Below are 15,228 nucleotides of genomic sequence, written 5' to 3'. Positions count from 1 at the left end.
CGAAGAGGAGTCTCTGTGGTGAACTCCCCCCCCAGGGGAGAAGCACTCGCAGGAGACCGTAGGGCTCGGAAGCCCCCCGAAGTGAACTGAGCCTTCAGCAACATCAGCAACAACAGCAGAAGAGTCCTCCGAAGAAGAGTCTCTATGAGTGTTCTCCCTCGCGAACGAAAGAGGAACACTTCGTAGAAGAGACGGGTCAGCCAGTGACCTAAAAAGAGCAATCCTCCGAATAGGGGCCCCTGCAGTTGCTCAGCCCCTTGAGCGTAACTGCAGGTGCGACCGCTCAGCACCAAGAGCATAGTCGCACGAATTCCATGGTCCGAGCTTGCAACCGCTCAGCCCCTTGAGCAAGGTTACAAAAGCGGTCGCTCAGCACCAAGAGCATAACCGCCGGAGGACCAGGAACAAAATAAAGGCAAGAGGAGTTCCCCCCGAAGGGAAAAAACTCAAGCCTGGACGGGAAAACTTCCCTCGGAAGGGAAGTTACCCACCCAAGGAGGCGAGCCTCCTGAGTGTTCTAAAATGAACTGGAGAGCTGTCAGTCGTCACGGGAGCACTTCCAGGAGAAGGAGACACGCCCCTGATGAAGATCTATAAGGGAGGCAGCAACAGCAGACTCCCCAGGCCCCAAAAAGACAGCTCGCTTCCTTGTCACCTTACACAAACGAAACTAGATCGTTAGCTGTGACAAATAAAAAATAAAAGTCATTAGTTAACATTCATTCCCCCGGGAAGACTCCGAAGAGGAATCCCGAGGGAAAAGAACACAAGAATTACACAACAGGCACGTGCCCTCAAAATCACTTACACTCACGGAAGGAGAGCTGTAACAAAACACAGAATTATAACAATCATAATTATGTAATTATGTAATTTAAAAATGAATGTTCACTAAATAAAGAACGCAAACCCCAAAAAGGAATCGTTCTACAAAAAGCTGAAAAGTTAACGAATACAATTAGATTCATAAACTAATTGAGACAAAATGTACGGCGTAGCAACCCCACCCACACGGGAAGGAAGCTACCCAGACGTAGTAAAGGTAAAACGTAGCAAAGGGTGAACAACCTCAAGAGAGAGAGAGAGAGAGAGAGAGAGACCGTAGGTAGTCAAACTCGATCGCGACCCATGAAATTACACCGTGGTGGCCTAACTGCCGAGGGCTCCACGGAGATATTGTACACTACACACACAAGCACGAACTCTGAAAAGGAAACTTACTGATTTCTATACTCAAATATATACATAAACACGAAAATATGTTTACATATATATTAAGTATAAGAAAAGTAAGTGATTAAGTAAAGACAAAACAAATAATGGCTGCCAAGCGAGGACGAAGACAGGCACGTCTGTACATCGTCCGAGCCAAAAATGAAGTGAGACATTTCACCGGTGTGTGAGGGGGGGAGGGGTAGCAAGCTACCCCTCCCCCTACCCCTGCTAACTAGCACGGGGATCGTAAACCCTCGTTAAAATCTAATGGCTTATCACTTTCAGCTACGCCGAAAGTAAACCCTATGTAAATAGCGTGGTTTGTATTTTGATTACGGAACAACTGAAAATTTAATAAATTTTCTAATATGCATTTCTGTGAATGACTGTCTTTTAACACAGTGTAAAGAACACATGGCACAAGTGGTATCTCTATGTTTCTTCACCTTTAATAACTAGAACAGTCCATAGTGCCACCCTGGTGACACTTCACTTTACGTGTTGCACTGTAAGGTTTCAACAAGTACACTCTATACATAACAGTCCCAATCAATTCACTGTTTCTTGCAGCGCTAAGCGACAGGTTTTAGCACACTACCTGCCGCCACCACATACCTTTTCAACTCTTGCACTTGCTTCGCGTAGTGTTTAAAGAACACTCTGGACGACTTCCATCCAGTATACGAGCGAAGACGCTCAAAATCCATGTCTTGGAAGAAGTTCAATGACGAAGCTATTTTTCTTGGATCACGACCTGCGGGTGTACTATCAGGATCCGCTCTGCGAATGAGGTAGGTGATCTTCACCCTTAGTTGTTTTAGGGATAAGTTTGAGCACAATGTTTCTCCTTTAAAGAGCTGTCCTCCCTTGAAGTCTGAAGTTCTACAAAGATAGACCTTTAGACACCCTACTGGACACAGCGAGACATCTTCCTTCAGAGGGCAAATTCTCCAGGGACCCCACCTTTTGGTAGGTAGCTCATTCTTGGTGAGAAACATTGGGTCAGGAAAGAGATTCAGTCCTCCCGCTTCTGTGAACTGAATATGGCCCTCTTCCCGAGAAAGGGCAACTATTTCACTAACTCTGGCCCCCAAGGCTAGAGCAAACAAAAATATAACTCTTTGAGTCAGGTCTTTCCGAGAGCAGTCCTCATTGTTCACTGTTGAGGCAAAGTGTAGGACCTTATCCAAGGACCATAAGATGGGCTTTGGAGGTGCTGCATGCCTAAGTCTAGCACTGGCCTTAGTGTTCTTGTTAAAGATTTCATTGGATAAGTCTACTTGGAAGGCATAAAGCAGAGGTCTAGTCTAGGTCGACTTACACGTTGTTATCGTGTGGCTGCTAAACCTTGTCCATGAAGGTGAATAAAGAAGGATAAACAGAAATCAGTTGAGATCTCCTTTGGTCTTCTTGTCTTGACAAAAGCAACCCACTTCTTCCAAGACGACTCATACTGCCTTCATGTAGATTTAGATATATATTCTTCTAAGAAGTCTATACTGTCTTTCGAGATCCCAAACCTTTTCTTAACTGCTAAGGAGAGAAAATCATGAGATGAAGGTTTTGGGTTTTCTGAGATGAAGCGAAGACAGTCGACTTCTGTACTTGAGTCAGAACTGGGTCCGGCAGAGGGACCAGCCTCAGCTGAAATTCCAATACTAGACGGAACCAATTGCTCATCGGCCACTTGGGAGCCACTAGGGCTGCTGTTCCCTGAAAGGATCTCAGCTTGTTGAGGACCTTCAACAGCAGGTTGCTTGGAGGGAACATGTAAATCCTGGTCCATCTGTTCCAGTCGAGAGACATGGTGTCCACCGCTTCCGCTAGAGGGTCCTCGTATGGGGCCACATAATGAGGTTGCTTCTTGGTGTCGCTCTTCGCGAAGAGGTCGATCTACAGTTCTGGGACTTGATGTAAAATGAAGGAGAATGATCCTGCGTCTAGGGACTATTCTGACTTTATCGGCGTGAGCCTGGATAGAGCGTCTGCCGTCACATTGCAGAACCCTTGAAGGTGAACTGCTGATAAGTGCCATCTCTTATTTTCCGCCAAGCGGAAGATGGCCAACATCACTTGGTTAATTTGGGGTGATCTCAAACCTTAACGATTCAAACATCTCACTATCACCTAGCTGTCCAGAATCAGTCTTATGTGGACTGAATGGCGAGGGGACAATTTCTACAGAGTGAGAAAGACTGCCATGCCCTCCAAAATGTTGATGTGGAAGGTCTTGAATAGAGGGGACCAAGTCCCATGGACTTTCCGTTGGTGAGAGCGACCTCCCCATCCTTCCTTTGATGTATCCATGTGGGTGATGACTGAAGGTAGAGGTGGTTGCAAAGGCACCGACCTCTTCAGGTTCTTGGCCTTCAACCATGGCTTGAGAAGTGATCGTAGTCGAGTCGGTATCGGTCTTCTTAGATCTCTTCGAGCGTTTGATGCGTATCTTCTCCAGACTCCTGATGCATCCTTTAACTGTGCCCTTAACACCAGGTCTGTCACTGATGGAAACTGAAGGGAGCCCAGCACTCTCTCCTGTTGGCGTCTTGATATCCTGTCGGATTTCAGTAGTCTCTTGACAGATCCCACTATCTCTCTCCTCTTCTTTGGTGGAATGGAGAGGCGGTGTGACTGTAAGTTCCAATGTATTCCAAGCCATTGAAACTCCTGAGCTGGAGATAGTCGAGACTTTTTGACGTTGATCTTGAATCCCAGATGTTCCAGGAACTGGATCACTTTCTTGGATGCTTGCATGCATTCCGTCTCGGATGCTGCCCACACCAGCCAATCATCCAGGTAGGCTACCACCTGGACACCTTCTAGGCGTAGTTGTTGAACGACTACATCTGCAAGCTTTGTAAAGATCCTTGGGGCTATGTTTAGTCCGAAGGGCATGGTTCTGAAGACGTATTTCTTCTTCTGTAGCCTGAATCCCAGGTAGGAGAGTTGGCGATTGATTGGAATATGCCAATAGGCATCTGCCATGTCTATGGAGACTGTGTACGCCTGTTTTGGCAGCAGGGTCTTATGTGTTGAAGGGTCAGCATCCTGAACTTGTAGTTTTCTATGAACTTGTTGAGTTAGGACAAGTCCAGAATGACTCTGAGTTTGTCTGAGTCTTTCTTGGGAACATAAAACAGCCTTCCTTGGAATTTAATGGACTTTGCCTTCCTTATCACCCGTTTGCTCAAGAGTTCTAGGGTAAATTTTTCCAGGACGGGGGTGGAGTGTTGGAAGAATTGAGGAAATGATGGTGGAGCTGTCCTCCAGCTCCAACCTAGTTCGTTCTTTAACAGGCTGTGGGCCCAGGGATCGAAGGTCCAGCGATCCCGAAATGATTAGAGTCTTCCTCCTACTGGAAGCATCTCATTGTTTCGGTACCTCCTTAACCGCGCCCTCCCCTACCCCCCTCCCTCTTGAGGGGCGTCTAGAGGAACCTCTATTTGACCCTCTACCTTTAGGGCGAAAGGTAGTGGTCTGCCTCTCATAGGCGGGAGTAAAGGCTGGTGACTGGGTCACCATCTGCTGGGGTACCATCTGGTAGGTGGGTGAGTTGGAGTTGTGCCACCATCTGCGGCTCCACGGTCATCAGAAGTTGTTGCTGTTGTCTGGCAGGGCGAGAGGGCAACCTTGGCCTCTTTGCCTTCCTCTTCGGTTGGGACCCTCATCCGGGGAAGACTTCCTCTTAGCCGACATGCCCCACTTTTGGAGAAGATTCCTGTTCTCCGTGGCAGCCTTATCGACTATTTCCTTGACCACTTCACTCGGGAAGAGGTTCTTTCCCCAGATATTGGAAGATATCAGCTTCCTGGGTTCGTGCTTCACCACAGCCGAAGCAAACACAAACTCCCTGCATGCCCTTCTGGCCCTAACGAAACCATATAGGTTCTTGACCAGCGTTGCCAAATGTGATTTGGCCACGACCATAAGCATGTCTGGGGATCTATGATCACTTGCCATTGCCTCCAAGGTAATTTGGAGGGACAGAGATGCAGCAAGACTTTCCTTTGTCTCTTGCTCCCTGCGCAAGAGAAAGTCAGACAACTTAGGGAGGTTTTCACTGAACTGGCGTCCAGCAATATCCGCCTCCAACTTCCCAACTGAGAAGGTAAGATGTATTTCCTTCCAGTCTTTGTCATCCGTAGGCAGAGCTAGGGATAAGGGTCTACACTCCTCAAGTGTAGGACAAGGTTTCCCAGCTTCTACTGCCTTGAACCCTTTTTTTCCACAAAGGGAAAGGCCAGTGTAGCTGGAGCAAGAAAAGAAGGGTGTTTCTTGCTCAGGGCTGGCACTTTAGAATTAGTGAAGTCCCTGTCTTTCAGACTGCTAGCCATTAAAGCCTGAGCTTTTCCATGGTCAACAACTATGACCTCTTTTGGCTCTGTCTCCTCCTTAGACACAGGTTCCGCCTTCAGACAGACGAAGCAGTCTGGGTAAGACTCAAAGTTGCGCCAAAAGTCGACAGCTTCAATGAGGACGGCTCTCAGCTTCTCTGAAATAAAGATCTTCCCGTTTATGATCAGCATGTACTCTGCATGCCTCCAAGGATTTACTTCAGTGCATGAAGGAAGATCCTTCACATTTAGTCTCTTATGAGACCAACGGGATGCTGCAAGATGGTGTATCTCATTTTGCTTACGAAGACTCTCCATCATCGTCATGAGGCTAGCCAGGGCTTTTCCCATTTCATCAGATGGAGGAGCAGAAGTCGTAGAGGGCACTGGTTCTGGGGCTGGAACTGACGAAACCGACACCGTTTCGACTTCATCCTCTTCGGTCTCAGGAGCTAAGGTAGACTCCTCATCTTGACCCTCAGCAAGAAGGTCCTTCTCGGTGTCTTCCGACACCTCTGACATCCTCTCGTCTAGATGGATGTCCCTCATCGCGTCCGAAACGTCCATGTCCACGGAAATCTGGACGCAAGGGATCTCAGGTTGAGGCTATGGTATGATGGCATCTGCACTTGCCTTAGGGAATAGCTAGGCCCGCATCCGTTCATTCGGAAGGTAGGGCCCCGTGGCATTCTTCTGGAAGCCACGGACTCATCTACGCAGCTTACTCCGTGCTGCATCCCTTGACTCCGTTGTCTTGGGGTCTTCAAAGGCCTCAGTAACCAAGACTTTGCACACATTACATACCTGGGGGACCCAATACTTGAGAGTTCCCTTGGTGATGGAACAGAGGGAGTGCGCCCTGCTCTCCTCGTGGCCGCAGAAGTCCCTGCTCAGAACGTTGCAGAAGACTCGCACACACTTAGGTTGGTCCTCCTGTGAAGAGAGGAAAACTAATTGAGTATATATGGTAGTTCATCTCACCTGATAAACATGGTATTTTTATTATAAAATAAATTTTTAAATATACTTACCTGGTGGTTACATATATATAGCTTAAATCCCGCGTTTCAACGCGGCACTACAGAAATTCAAATTCGAGGCGACAGCCGTCATGACAGTAGGTGGTCATACATGAGCGCCACCACTCGTAGGTTAGCAGAACCATACCCATCATCTTCAGAAATTCGATGTCTCTGTTTTCAGAGGGGAGGAGGGAGGGCCCTTTTATATATGTAACTACCAGGTAAGTATATTAAAAAATTTATTTTATAATAAAAATACCATTTTCAAACATGTAACTTCCCTGGTAGTTACATATATATAGCTGATTCACACAGTTGGTGGTGGGTTGAAAACCTCATCCCATTGGGAAATTCATAATTATTAATAACTACAATTAGTAGTACTAACAATTTGGTTCTTACCTGACAAGGAAGCTGGCTTCATAATTACTCTGCCTCATTATGCCCTCATTCCTTGAGAGACTCAACGATCCACTCAGGGGGCTGTAAAAGTCTCTTGGGGCTGCCACAAAGTCCTCGACCTTCACATGGCTAGACCTCCACCCTTGCAAACTTGACATAGCCAAGGATACTGAATCTGACCACCTACTCTAGAGTTTAAAAACACACAAAACTAAACTAACTTGACTTGCGTCCCAGACTGTGAAAGGTTGCGACCAACTCACAGAAAACCTGAGAACACAAATACAAAAGGCAAGGGTATATTAAGATTATAGGGAAGAGGCAGTAGACCCTTCTCCAATTACGATGCTGGAGGTAACGTACGGACTCAGGGAACAGCAATCCTCATACTGGGTTTGTACATCTTTAAGATAGTAGTTTACGAAGACTGATTTACTTCACCAAAACGTGGCCTCTAGGATGGACTTCATAGATTTATTATGTTTATGAAGCTTCATCTGTGGTGGATAATGTGGGAGGGTGGGCTGTGGCACCCTAGCAGTACCATCTGAACTCTGTTGAGTCCCTTGTTAGGCTGGAGGAACGTAGAGAAAGAGAGAGGCCTTTGTCCAGTAAGAGCCCTTAGATTTTATCTAGAAGTGTCCAAGAACCTGAGAGGTCAATCAGACAATCTCTGGTGTTCTGTTAAAAAACCCTCTCTACCATTATCTAAAATTCTCTAGCTTTCTTTATCATTGACGTGATAAGAGAAGCTCATCAGAATTGTGAGGAAAGGAGTTTTCCAATTCTTAAAGTGAAACCCCATGAGGTTAGAGCTGTGGCAACCTCTATGCTTATACATACATACATATACCAAGGCACTTCCCCCAATTTTGGATGTCGGCTACCCCCCAAAATTGGGGGAAGTGCCTTGGTATATGTATGTATGTATAAGCATAGAGGTTGCCACAGCTCTAACCTCATGGGGTTTCACTTTAAGAATTGGAAAACTCCTTTCCTCACAATTCTGATGAGCTTCTCTTATCACGTCCATGATAAAGAAAGCTAGAGAATTTCAGATAATGGTAGAGAGGGTTTTTTAACAGAACACCAGAGATTGTCTGATTGACCTCTCAGGTTCTTGGACACTTCTAGATAAAATCTAAGGGCTCTTACTGGACAAAGGCCTCTCTCTTTCTCTCCCAACTAGGTGAGATAGACCTGGGATGTTATAAGTTCTAGGCCAGGGTCGAGAAGGATTCTCGTTTTTTGCGAGAAAACCAAGCTGGAGGGAGCAAATGGCCTTGTCTCCATTAAAGCCAACCTTCTTGCTGATGGCTTGTAACTCCCCTACCCTTTTTGCTTTGGCCAAAGTGACTAAGAACAGAATCTTTTTGGAAAGATCCTTCCAGGAAGCCTTGTCCAAGGGTTCAAACCTACTCGAGGTTAAAAAGGCTAAAACTACATCCAAATTCCAAGAGGCGGTTGGATTGTCTTTTCTCTTAGACGTCACGAAAGATCTAATGAGATCAGAAAGATCCTTATTACTTGACACGTCAATGTTACGATGACAGAAGACGGAAGCTAGCATGCTGCGGTAACCCTTGATGGTAGGTACAGCTAGCTTCTTTTTACTGTGCAGATACAATAGAAAATCTGCTATATTTGCTACAGAGGTATTGGTGGAGGAAATTTTGTTACTTCAACACCATCCTCTAAAGATGTTCCACTTGGATTGATAAACTTTGTTAGTGGATGTTCTTCTAGCCCTGGCGATAGCTCGAGCAGCCTCTCTTGAAAAACCTTTCTCTCTTGCAAGTTTTTCGATAGTTGAAAGGCAGTCAGATTGAGAGTGAGGAGATTTTGGTGGTACCTCTCTAAGTGCGGTTGTTTGAGTAGATCTCTCCGAACTGATAGTATTCTGGGAATATCTACGAGCCACTCCATCAACTCTGCAAACCAAGGTCTCGGGGGCCAAAATAGAGCTATCAGTGTCATGCGGACGTTGGTTGACTCCCTGAATTTTTTCAGGACTCTGTCTAGGATCTTGAATGGCAGAAAAGCGTACACATTTAGGTTCTGCCAGTTCAGAAGAAAACGGTCCACTGCGGCTGCTTACTGGTCTAGGACTGGAGAGCAAAAAGCCGGAAGTCTCTTTGTCATTTGAGTGGCGAAGAGGTCTATTGAGGGTTGGCCCCACAACATCCAAAGGTTGGTGCACACCTCGTGATGCAGGGTCCATTCTGGGGATAGAACTTGCTCCCTTCTGCTGAGCATATCTGCCCTGACGTTCTTCTCGCCTTGTATGAAGCGAGTAATCAATGTTATGTTTCTCGCTTTCATCCAGAGGAGGAGGGTTCTTGCCGCCTCGTAAAGAGAGGTCGAATGAGTGCCTACCTGTTTCTTGACATTCGCCAATGCAGTGGTGTTGTCTGCGTTTATCTGAATAAGTTTTCCTCGGACTTCCTTCTGGAAATGAATTAGGGATAGATGAATGGCCACTAGTTCCTTGAGATTTATGTGCCATTTCATTTGTGACTTTGTCCAAAGACCTGATATCTCGGCCTTCCCGAGAGTTGCACCCAAGCCTATGTCTGAGGCGTCGGAGTACAACACTAAGTCGGGGATCTATTGGTACAGATCGAGACGCTCTTGGAAAATGTTGACATTGTCCTACCATTCCAAGTGATTCCTGATCACCAGAGGAATTGGCATCCACTTTTCCAAACTCTGATCCTATGTCCAGAACTATGCTAGATGAAACTGTAGAGGACGTAGATGAAGTCTTTCCAGAGAGACAAACTGTTCGATTGATGACGGGGTGCCTATGAGACCTGTAAGTTTACTTGTGAACGAAGGTTCTGGAGTGGGAGGTGAGACCTTCCGGACTCACCAGTGGTAACTTATACAACCCCCCCTCACCCCCCAAGAGGCGGCGCGAGCCCTAAACCACGGCCCCTTTGGGCGGAGTTATCAGGGACAAGCGGGTTGACTCGGCAATGGCAGTCACATTTTTGAAGTTGTAATAGAACAAAAAATAACACAGAAGTGGTTGAGCTTACCTTAGGCTGTTCAAGTTATGAAGGAATTACTGTGAAGGTGCAAATGGAGCTGTCCCTCAAGCTGATAGGAATTTTGGAGCAAACCTCAGGAGGAAAGACATTTGGGAGCTGGTCCTTTAAATTCTGAAGGCAATCAAAGTTGATTGGAGCTTTGCTGAGGGTGAGATACAATCCTTGAGAACTATCTGGTAGTCTTTGATCTTCACAGTATATAGTTTGTGCTGCTTCGAGACTGACCTCACTAATGGATTCCATGGTTCTGTCTCCTACGATATGGTGCAGAAAAGCATGTTATTATTGCATTCTTTATAGATTTTAAAAGCTACTTTGTGTAGTAAGAATCCTGGTGGAAAGGCATAGAGAGGTGTTGATCCCTTCCAGCTAATCGTAAGTGCATTATTGCCGGTGGCTTTTTGGTTTGGAAGAGATGAACACAACTTTTTGCACTTAGTATTGAAGCCATTTGAGAACAGATCTATTTCTGGGGTGAAATTGAAGTCAGAGCAGATTAAGGAGAATAGACTGTCACTGAGGGAAGTTTCTGTGTGAATGGAACCCAGGTCTCTGGAAAGTGAGTCTGCGATGGTGTTACTTACTCCCCTGATCCATCTGGAATTTATCTGTATGTTGTGATCCTTCATGGTACTAAGTATTTTCCTGACCAGTTCATGAGCTAACTTGTTTCTGATACTACCCTGTTTCATTAGCCAACAATTAGTAACCATTGAATCAACATGTATTAAGACTACTTTGTTGTATAACCTTGCAGTGAAGTGTTCCATAGAATAGAAGCAAGCTAATAACTCTCTTACATTGATGTGAAGGGAGGATTCTTCATTTGTCCATGTTCCATTTATTGAGAGCATATTACCCGCTACTACTAATGCTCCTCCCCAACCCTGGTTGGAAGTGTCTGTGGAAAGTTCTGCATCTATTTGTGGTTTTGGAGTGTTAACCTCTCTGTACATTTGTCTCTGTTCCCATGGCTTTAGGTATTTTTTGAAGGTGTGGGGAATGATTTTGTACCCTGAATTAAAATAACTGTGGTATCTGTGGAGATATTTAAGATGGAATCTTCCAAAGCTTGTATAGGAAGCACTGAAATTTAAGGCTCCGATTAACATCTGATAGGAATGAAGGTCAGATTTAACAGAGTTGGAGAAAGCTTTGGCCAATTTGACACACTTCTCTATGTTTTTCCAAATGGGATTCATAGTTTTCTTAATCATATTGTAATGCACTCCTAAAAATTCAATTCTTTGAGCCGGTTCAATTGTAGATTTTTTAAGAGAGATATTCCATCCTAAGTCTGACAAGATTTTAATGACTAACTGAATGTGATTTTTACATTTTAAATAATCTTTTGCTAATATAAGAATGTAATCAAGATAGTTGAATATTAAGAAGTTATATGTAGTTCTAATATACTTAATCACCGTGTACATTATCTTTGAAAAAATATAAGGCGCTGTCTTTAGTTCAAAGGGTACCACAGTCCATTTGAACTTCCTTTTATCTAGTGTGAAGGTTAGAAATTTCTGGCTACTTGCATGTAATGGAATGTGCCAATAAGCATATTTTAAATCTAGTTTGCAGGCCCAAGAGTTTAGATGCAGATAGGGAAATAGAGTATTGGCCTTGAGCATGGTAAAAGAAGGTTTTCTTATTATGGTGTTAAGCACCTTCATGTCAAAGATTAGTCGTACTGTTCCATCTGGTTTTAATTTATAAAATATGTGGTTGGAGTAGTAAAACGAAGTTTTGGGGATCTGCTCTATGACTCCTAGTTTTAGCTGTCTATCACATTCTCTTTCCAATATTTTCCGCTTGTTAGTTGAATAAAATCTATCTTTACCTGTCCTTTTTAATGACCTCTGGGCTTTTAGTTTATTATTAAATGGAATTCTCACCCCTTCATTGATAATTTTACATGCAAAAGAGGCATTACGAAGTTTTCTCCAACTATCAATATTCATTAGTAATGACTTACCTATCCTACTCACTGGGGGGCTCTGGGAGGAGTTATTCATTGGGTTTGAGGCCAAAGGCAAGGTCTCTTTACTTCTATCCTTATTTACAGCATTTGGCCCCATGTCATGGTGGTCTGGTGCAGAGCAAAGCTCGTTATTAACTGGTGCTGAGCAAAGCTCATTATTAACTGGTGCTAAGCAAAGCTCATTATCAACTGGTGCCGAGTAAAACTCGTTATCAATTGGTGCTGAGCAAACATCTTGGTCTGGTGCTGAGTGAAGCTCATTGTGCTCTGGTGCATAAAATACTGGTGCTGAAAAAATCTCTCTCTGAACTGATGCGGAGCATGGCTCAATTTCTAGGGTCTTTCCTTTCTCTGGCTCATGAACTATTAGCTTGTCCATTTTGTGACCCCCCCCCTGTACCCACCTCGCCTATTACCTCTTCCAAGGGGCTGAGACTTGAATCTAAAGTTAGGGTTACCTTTGAGGAAACTGAACCTTCTTCCCTGAAATCTGCCCCCAAAGTTGAATTTCCTACCCCTGAAGTTTGCTGCCCCTCCTCTGAGGAGGGGACCCTTACGAAAGCAGGCAGCTTAAGAGTTCAAACTTTAATCCGTTCATTTTCTATGTAAATGTGGAAAGTCACATCAGTATCCTGGAAAGTCAGGATAATCATTGACGTTCCAGGGACTTTATGCACTTTCCACACAGTTAAAGGACACATGGCCAATATCTCCTCCTCTGTAAACTCATGTCTATTAAAAACTACTACCCTTCCATAACTGAAGTTTAGATGGGGTTTCACATCCAGCTATATGACATCATTCTCTGTATTTAAATTGCACAGTATAACAGATTGAGTTTCTGATTTCACACTTATGAGGAAATTATTCTTTCCAAACCGGGATATATTTCCTGGTGCGATGGTACCTACTTTCTTTTGAAGAAATCTACATATCTTAAAATAATTTCCAGTACTCCCTTTTGACTGAGCAACAAGCCACTTTGGTGGTTTTTGTTTTCTCTGGGAGGGTACAACTACCTCTATACCTTTATCAATCCAATCTGCAGGTTTGTATACGTCCAGATCCTTAGGTACCTGATCAAAAAGAGCACCCTTGATATTCAAATTATTGATTTTAATATTCATGATATTACTGATTGCATTGAATGCTTCATCATGGTTATCAAATGATATCCATGAATCCCACTTGTCACCTTCAAGCCTCATTCTAATTTCCCTGATGTGACCATACCATTGAAATAATTTATACAACACATCATAATTGGTTTCTATGGGAATCTGAGTGACATGAAGGATTTGCAAATTCTCCATGTCATCCAAATTACTTTGTTTTTGAGCAATAATAGAATGGTCCTTTAGAGTTTTCAGGTCGTCAACAGAGGCGGTTAGTTTTTAAAGAAGTAGCAAGGAGGGTTATCCACCTCTTATCGGAGGATGTCAGTCCTCCTATCCCATATGGCCCAACACGAGAAGAGGCTTCAGCGGGGACCAGTCCTCTATTAGAGGGGCTGCCTCTCTTTAGGTTTGCGTACACTGGTCAGTGGGGGTAGTTAGCCCCTACCACTGACGACTCCAATACCTGGCGTCACCCATTAATCGCAAACATGGACGAGTTAAAACTGGATCATGGGAGCCCGACTTTTAACAGACTTGGTCTGCACCCAATGCGGTCTGCCAGAGAGCGATGGCGTCTAAATTTGTACAGGTTGAGATGGCATGCCATCCATCCAACCCTGTGCCAAATCCAAAGAAGCAGTCAAAACCAAAATCATACAAGCCAAGTCGTCAACAAATTCATGCCCAAGAGGAAGAGATGGGAGAATAAAAGAAGTTATCAAAATAAAGGAGAGAAAGTGATGACTAATTTAGTTGGATCAACAATTGGGCACCGAGGTCCAGTGGGAAAGCAGTTCCCACTGTTCATTAGAGCCCAGCTGCTAATCCCTAAGCCCCCACCCTCGTCAAGGCTTCAGCATCTGGGGGGCCATAGCTAAAGAGTCTCTACAGTGAACCCTCGCTGCTTCGCGGTTCGACCATCGCGGATTCACCACTTCGCGGGGTTTTTCCATAACCCATATATATATACATATCGCGGATTTTCCGGAAATTTCGAAAATACCGCGAAATCTGAAGACCACCAAATACGATATTTTGTTACCTGTAATTCCATTAATACTGTAGTTAGTAATATCTGCTCTTACTGATTGTTCATTGCATTACATATGATATATAATTCAGCACAGAAAGAAATAAAACACTTAAAGAGAATGTGATCATACGATAATACAGTACTGTATACAGTACGTAGTAAAATTAAATCGAACATGAAACGCAAATCAGATGCAGTCATACCATATTAGAATGGTGTAAGGCTGCTGATGGCTACTATACTACAAATGTAATGGATGTGCATCTTTTCCATGATTCTTTTGTATGTATACGTACGTAGTACTGCATCCAATAATATTCTTTGTTGCAAAAATCACATTTCGAATAAGCGTACGAGAGAGAGAGAGAGAGAGAGAGAGAGAGAGAGAGAGAGAGAGAGAGAGAGAGAGAGACATATCCTACAAAAGAATAAAATAGCATACGTAAAGCTATTACGTGTATTATTATTGTTATTATTATTATTATTGTTGTTGTTGTTAATAAAATTATTATTGTTATTATTATTATCATTATTATTATTATTACTGTATTACTGTATTATTATCATACGATAATTCAGTACTGTATACAGTACGTAGTAAAATTAAATAGAACATGAAATGCAAACCAGATGCAGTCATACAATATTAGAATGGTGTAAGGCTGCTGATGGCTACTACTGTACGTACTACAAATGTAATGGATGTGCTTCTTTTCCATGAATCTTTTGTATGTATACGTACGTAGTACTGCATCCAATAATATTCTTTGTTGCAAAAATCACATTTCGAATAAGCGTACGCGAGAGAGAGAGAGAGAGAGAGAGAGAGAGAAAGAGAGAGAGAGAGAGAGAGAGAGAGAGACACACACACATCCTACAAAAGAATAAAATACTGTAGCATACGTAAAGCTATTATTATTATTGTTATTATTATTATTATTGTTGTTATTGTTAATAAAATTATGATTGTTATTATTATTATCATTATTATTATTATTATTACAGTACTGTACTGTATTATTATCATTATTTATTAATACTGTACGTATGGTATGCGCGGGGTATGA

General features: G+C 43.6%; 1 protein-coding gene across 3 annotated transcripts in view; it reads right to left on the bottom strand.

Annotated features, from left to right (window-relative positions):
- mRpL13 (mitochondrial ribosomal protein L13) overlaps positions 1–15,228 on the bottom strand; it is a 386,598-nt gene that overhangs the window by 187,881 nt on the left and 183,489 nt on the right. The gene's annotated exons all lie outside the window — the stretch shown is intronic.

The sequence above is a fragment of the Palaemon carinicauda genome, chromosome 5, assembly GCF_036898095.1.
Source record: "Palaemon carinicauda isolate YSFRI2023 chromosome 5, ASM3689809v2, whole genome shotgun sequence".
Classification (NCBI taxonomy): domain Eukaryota; kingdom Metazoa; phylum Arthropoda; class Malacostraca; order Decapoda; family Palaemonidae; genus Palaemon; species Palaemon carinicauda.
Note: the sequence above shows the minus strand (reverse complement) of the source record. Positions and strands in the feature narration are given on the sequence as shown.